Below are 7,149 nucleotides of genomic sequence, written 5' to 3'. Positions count from 1 at the left end.
ATCAAACAGGTTTCTCAGTTCGAACATTAAATATCTAGTCTTTGCAGTCTATTCAATTGAATATAAGTTAAAAAGGGTTTGCAAATCATTGTATTCTGTTTTTTATTTACGAATTGCACAACGTGCCAACTTCACTGGTTTTGGGTTTTGTAAATCTACAGTATTACTCTCAAGGGAGTAGGTCTGATTTTGAGATTGGTGGGGACACAAAAGTGCCCCAAGGCAGCACTCTGAAAGTTTACTTTTTTTTTTTTTTTACATTAGCAATCATAATTTCACGTCATGCAGATGTTACAGGGCAGGGGCGCTCACACTTTTTCTGCAGGCGAGCTACTTTTCAGTTGACCAAGTCGAGGAGATCTACCTCATTCAAATTTATAATTTATATTTATTTATTTATGAAAGAGACATTTTTGTTAACAAGTTAATGGTGTTTAATGATAATACAAGCATGTTTAACACACATAGATTCCTTTCTTTCATGAAGACAAGAATATAAGTTGTTGTATTTGATTCTGATGACTTGCATTGATTGGAATTAGACAGTGGTGCTGATAACGTCCGCATTTTCAAATGGAGGAAAAAAAAAGTCCTCCTTTCTGTCCAATACCACATGAAAGTGGTAGGATTTGGCATCTCATTTGTCCAACTTGCATACTCGTTTTCAAACACTTTGTTATGAGAGTAGCATATGTGTGTGGCCCTTTAATGTCTGGCAGCAGGTGAGTGACGTCAGTGAGTGTGCGGGTGGGCAAGCAAGTGAGAAAGCGGTCGCTGAGGGCGGGGGAGAAATACATTGGCATCAAACTCCGTAGCTTGCTAGCTTGTGCACGCTAGCTTTCTGAGACTCTTATTTTGTTAGCACAGGCAGGATGAAACAGGTCTTTTATGGTGAAGACAGGAACTGTGCAGTCGGTCTTTAGAGTTTTGACACTAGGTACGGAGTCTCTAGAAATAAAATGTGTTTCTCTGCGTCCGCCCTGTTAGTGATTTTTTTCTTAAATATGAGCTCGCAGCAGCCAGCGTCATCTCACAAGATCCTCGGGTGCCGAGAATGTCAAACAACTGACGAAAGTGAAGTCTTGGTATGATTGATGATTGCTCATTTTTATGTCTATTTTTTAATGCCTGGCTTGAGATCGACTGACACACCCTCCGAGATCGACCAGTCGATCGCGATCGACGTAATGGGCACCCCTGTTATAGTGTAAAGCAACTAAAATGAAAGCAAAGGAGACAACTTGGAATAGTTCTCATCTTCACTCTTTAGTGTAGGGCTGTAGTGCAACTGTGCATCATACTGTCAATTAGCATAGCCTACTGTCCATCAACAACATCAGAAATACATTCATGCAATACAACATTGTAAATAAACATAAATGAACTGTAATAATCTTTTCCCCAACTTGTGTTTAAATCACTCACAATTTTTCCCTTCATCTACTTCTTTCTATTGCTGCGTTTGTACTGTAAATATGTTACATGAAACTAAAAAAAATTCAAAAAATAAAACGGAAAGGTGAAATCCGGCGACCTGATTGGCTGTTAACCGTGGTTTAAATATTGAGCACGGCTACTATTCTAAAGCCTGATCACAGCGTCGGCTATCACTCCGCCTCAGGCACGTATGACTGCTGTGAATGGAAGTTGTTGTCATGTATCCATGACAACGGACTGTTGCAGTCCGTAGAAAAAGACAGCTGATGTTTTTACGATGTTAAAAAACGGACTAAAGTAGTCGAATTCACATGTTTAAGGTTAACTTTCACCTACGGGGAGGGTTAACAATGGTAGAGGGGACTGAGCATTGACTTTCAGCTGGAAAAAAAGCGGAGGAAAAGACGAGATGCAGTGCTAATTTGGAGCTAACGTCTGGATAGGTGGGACTCTTTTTTCCACAGTGAGGAGTGACAGTGGGGACAGCCAATCACACGTAAGTTAGCATGAAAGCGGCAACCAATCAGGCAGCGATATTTAGGTTAGCGGCGGGACTTCTAGCAGAGACCAACATTTAACCCTTTCTGTGCCATAATCACTGACAAAACATTACGGGCAGCGCTTGTATTGATATTGACTACACAGTAGCGGCTGGATATTGGTAGGGACGTGTTCCTAGCGTCCCTACCCAATTCTACGCCCTTGAGTACTCTACTGAAGCTACACTAACCAACCCCTTTCAATTCAGCATCCACCTGACCCAGAAGACCAGCAGCTTCACCCAGCAGCGGCCCCCCTTATCAGCATGACCCCGCCCAAGGTTGTGAAACATGGCTCGCCCCATAAGACCTGCGCGCTACCCAACATCTCGGATAACGTGCTTCAGCCTGCCCCTCTTGGTCAGGCGCCCCCAGATGGCCAAGCGTCTCCATCGCCAGCCGCCCAGATCACCTCCGAGTCTCCCGCACAGCCGCCTTTGTTTCACACACGGATCTTGAACAACGTGGAGATCTGCGACAGTTTCCTGTTGGGGAAATGCCCTGAGGGTGCGTCGTGTCCAAAGCATCACACGCCCTTGCCGTTCCACTGGCAGCTGTGGTGCTCCAAGACGCTGACCTGGGTGGATGTGCAATCTTCTGCCCAAGTTCTCCTGGAGCGTAACTACTGCAAAGTGGACTGCGACATTGTCTACCTCTGTGACGGGTGAGTGGATGGGGAAGAGTGTTGGAAACGGTGTTGAGGGGCGTTGAGGGGGCTCACCCGCCTCTGCTTGGTTTCATCTGGTCTCTGCTCTATAGGACTGGGCAACACATTGTAGATTTCAACACCATGAAGATACACGTGTCGTCCATGTACAGCAGCGTCAGACGCCTGAGCAACTCGGAGAGTAACCCGTACTTCCCCGCCAAGTGTCGCATCTACTGGAGAAACAGCTTGGATTGGAAGGAGTACACCCAGGTCCATTTGTCCCGCCAAGTGTCATGAAGATCGCTCAGGCGTGGAGTCAGGAACTTTTGTTTGTGAATGTGTTGCAGGACCAGTCCGACTTTCTCCTTAGGAAGATTAGCCAGAAGGAGCCACGCTGTTCTTTAATCATCGATGCCAAGAAGTATGTGGTGGACTTTACCACCATGACCCAAATCGATGTCGAGACCCTCTCCAAGAGGGATGTGCGCTGCCTAGACGTTTACCGCTCGCCTGACTCTATGCACCCTTACTTGAAGTCGGTAACCCATTTGATCAAGTTCTTAGCCGTGACTGACTTTCCTTTACCTCCTCCAGGACAGGATTCCCGACAGAGCCTGCCCAGCCTCTCCTGAGTCCCCCTCAGCCCAACTTTACTGTGGACCCTCTGGAGGACTTCACCTCCTGGTACCCTCCAGTGTGGTCTTTAGACCCAAAGCAGGACATGAACCTGGTGAATGTTCCGGCCTGTTCAAGGACCTTCAAGACTGTCCAGAAAGTCTTTAATGAGGGTCTGCATGAGAGCATAGTGGACATTGTCAGCATCCATATGGTCCAGAATGCCCTGCACTGGGACAAGTATCAAAGGTCAGACTGCACATATTGGACTTAGCTCAGTTTGGTGCAACATTTTGGATCAGTTCCATGGTAAGCTGTGCCGTGATGTTCTAAAGATGGGGATTGTTTTGCGCTGGCAGGAAAAAGGTGTCCATGCAGAAAAAGCTTGGCAACGACCAGGAACCTTTGGAGCGCTATCTCTTCCACGGCACTAACCAAAAGGCCGCCAATGACATCTGCCAGAACAACTTCGACCCTCTCAAGGGCGTATGGGATCACAAATGCTACTTTGCCACCTCAGCCAAAAAGTCCCATAGGTACACGACTTGGGGGAAGCCTGATGGGCTCCGCCACATATTCTTAGCAAAAGTCCTGGTGGGGAAGAAGATCTTGGACCGGTATGGGCGAATCCACTATGACGCCTGCATTAACACAACACATTGTCCCGACGAGTTTATTGTGTCTGACAGCTGTCAGACCTACCCTTATTTCCTCATCTGTTTCAAAGACGTGCCCAAATTCATCAAAATTTGACGCGGTCCACGTTGGCAAAAAATGTTCTGTTTGTCATCCACAAAGAAATTGAAGCACTGACATGTACCGGACGGTCTATTTCTAGGTGTACCAGAGAGAGATAAAAGCTACTTCAGTCGGATGAGGTGTTCACTGACATTGTTTGATTTAAGATCATATAAAAGACTATATTTAACATATATTCTTTAAACCACATTGCATTTCTTAAAATGTTGATTATTATTTATTTGCAGCTGGCACTTGATTAAAATAAGTTTTGCTTTTGAGTGATTGTAATTATTGACTATATGAAAGTTGTTCAAAGTGATCTATTGTTGTTTTTGACTAATTCTGCAAGTCATTTTAAAGGCAATGCTGATTTTGATTTGTTCAAATATTCAGTCTAAGCCTGGGCCCCTGAAGAGGGGGTCCAGACTGAGGCCAGGGGGGGAAAAACTCATAGCCATAGCACACATAAGCATGTGTGTAAGAGGGAAACATCAAAAAACACAAAGGGCATTAAGATAGATAGATAGATAGATAGTACTTTATTTATTCCGTCAGGAGAGTTCCTTCAGGAAAATTACAATTTTCAGCACAATCCCATTCAAGATCAGACAAACGTTACAGGGAGACAGAACAGGATCGCTGACGGGTCTGCCGGCTTCCAGCGCCCCTTACAAAAAAGATGACATACAGGTAAACAAGGGGGGGGGGGGAGAAAAAAATAGAAGATTAAAATAAAATTAAAAAATCGGTCTTAGCCTAGGCCCTGGAGTGGGGGTGCAGACTGAGGCCAAGGGGGAAAAAAAAACAACTCATAGCCATAGTACACATCCCTCTTGCATGTGTGTAAGAGGGAAACATAAAACATCAAAGAACACAGAGGACATTAAAGACATTAAAGCAGCAGATATAACCAGACACTTCTACATACAGCTATGAATAAAAAGTAAAATAAACATATCCACTGTGGTGGCCTCTGCGGTGTTCCACGCCATCGTCTGCTGGGGAGGAGGGGGCATGGCCAGAGACAGAAGCAGACCCAACAAGGCAACCAAGACAGCCGACTCCACTCTCGGCCAAAGACATTAATAGAGCAGAGCTGATGCAACCAGCCATTTCTACATACAGCTACAAAAATCAATTAAAAACAAAACAAAAACATACACACCGAGGTGGCCTCTTTGGTGTTCCACGCCATCATCTGCTGGGGTGGGGGTAGCATGGCCAGAGACAGGAGCAGACCCAACAAAGTAACCAGGAGAGCCAACTCCACCCTTGGCCAATGTCCGGTCTGCATGGATGAACGATGATGTGTTCATAAAGGTAACAATGATGTTAAATGGGTTATACTTGTATAGCGCTTTTTTACCTTCAAGGTTCTCAAAGCGCTTTAACACTATTTCCACATTCACCCATTCACACACACATTCACACACTGATGGCAAGAGCTGCCAGGCAAGCCCCTAACCACAACTCATCAGGAGCATGTGAACATGGGGCCAAAGAAGATACTCTCTCCTGATGAAGGTGAGGAAATAAAGAGATCCCTCACATTTTTGACAGTAGAGGTATCAGCTATCAAGCAATACCAACAAACAATAATGCAGCTGGTAGAGGTGGTAAACACTCTACGTGTCGAGAATCAATCAATCAATCAATGTTTATTTATATAGCCCCAAATCACAAATGTCTCAAAGGACTGCACAAATCATTACGACTACAACATCCTCGGAAGAACCCACAAAAGGGCAAGGAAAACTCAGACCCAGTGGGCATGGAGAATTCACATCCAGTGGGACGCCAGTGACAATGCTGACTATGAGAAACCTTGGAGAGGACCTCAGATGTGGGCCACCCCCCCCCCCCCCCTCTAGGGGACCGAAAGCAATGGATGTCGAGCGGGTCTAACATGATACTGTGAAAGTTCAATCCATAGTGGCTCCAACACAGCCGCGAGAGTTCAGTTCAAGCGGATCCAAGACAGGAGCGAGAGTCCCGTCCACAGGAGACCATCTCAAGAGGAGGCGGATCAGCAGCGTAGAGATGTCCCCAACCGATACAGGCGAGCGGTCCATCCTGGGTCCCGACGAGCGGTCCATCCTGGGTCTCGACTCTGGACAGCCAGTACTTCATCCATGGTCATCGGACCGGACCCCCTCCACAAGGGAGGGGGGGACATAGGAGAAAGAAAAGAAGCGGCAGATCAACTGGTCTAAAAAGGAGGTCTATTTAAAGGCTAGAGTATACAGATGAGTTTTAAGGTGAGACTTAAATGCTACTACTGAGGTGGCATCTCGAACTGTTACCGGGAGGGCATTCCAGAGTACTGGAGCCCGAACGGAAAACGCTCTATAGCCCGCAGACTTTTTTTGGGCTCTAGGAATCACTAATAAGCCGGAGTCTTTTGAACGCAGATTTCTTGCCGGGACATATGGTACAATGACGCTAAAGACTTAAAAATAGAACAATTAACGGACCGAGTGGACGAGCTAGAACAATACACGAGAATGAACGACGAATCTAAATACCCGTTCATATGTTCGGGCGGTGACCGCCAATGGTGGACAAGAGCCCGGGACCTTGAACTTGGACACATCTACAGAGAGTCTGGTAGCAAAGTTCTTGGAGTCCAAGGGTATAATAGTGGACATTGCAAACGTGCAAGCTTGCCACCCACTCCAGAGGAAGAAGGATGGAACAGCACCAGCAATAGTAATGAGGTTCGCCAATAGGAAACATAAAACTGCATTACTAAAACAAGGCAATAAGTTAAGAGGAACAGATGTGTACATAAATGAACATTAAAAGAAAAACAATGCAGAAAAGCACATAGTCTAAGGAAACAAGGCAAGATACAACAAACATGGACAGCAAACTCTGAGATATTTAAATGGAACACCAGAGGAAACAAGAGTAATAGTCATAAGGAAAATAGCAGATATAAATATCAATAACGATAAATAAATTAAACACAACCATGACACAAACAAGCAATAATCAATCAGAAAGAGAATTCATAACCTTTTCCAGCATCGATCATAACGGGACGGAATTGGACAGTGCTATAGATCCAGACACGCATTTTTTTTCTCACATGGACAATATTTGTTTATATTATACAATTCAAAACCAACATTAATTCCAGAAACAAACTGTCAATTATTCATATTA

General features: G+C 45.0%; 1 pseudogene; it reads left to right on the top strand.

Moving 5' to 3' along the window:
• Positions 1 to 2,071: 2,071 nt before the first annotated feature.
• Positions 2,072 to 4,141, top strand: LOC133543774 (protein mono-ADP-ribosyltransferase TIPARP-like; annotated as a pseudogene).
• Positions 4,142 to 7,149: the final 3,008 nt, after the last annotated feature.

This window comes from Nerophis ophidion, linkage group LG26, assembly GCF_033978795.1.
Source record: "Nerophis ophidion isolate RoL-2023_Sa linkage group LG26, RoL_Noph_v1.0, whole genome shotgun sequence".
In the NCBI taxonomy this organism is placed as follows: domain Eukaryota; kingdom Metazoa; phylum Chordata; class Actinopteri; order Syngnathiformes; family Syngnathidae; genus Nerophis; species Nerophis ophidion.
This window is presented reverse-complemented; position numbering and strand designations above follow the sequence as displayed.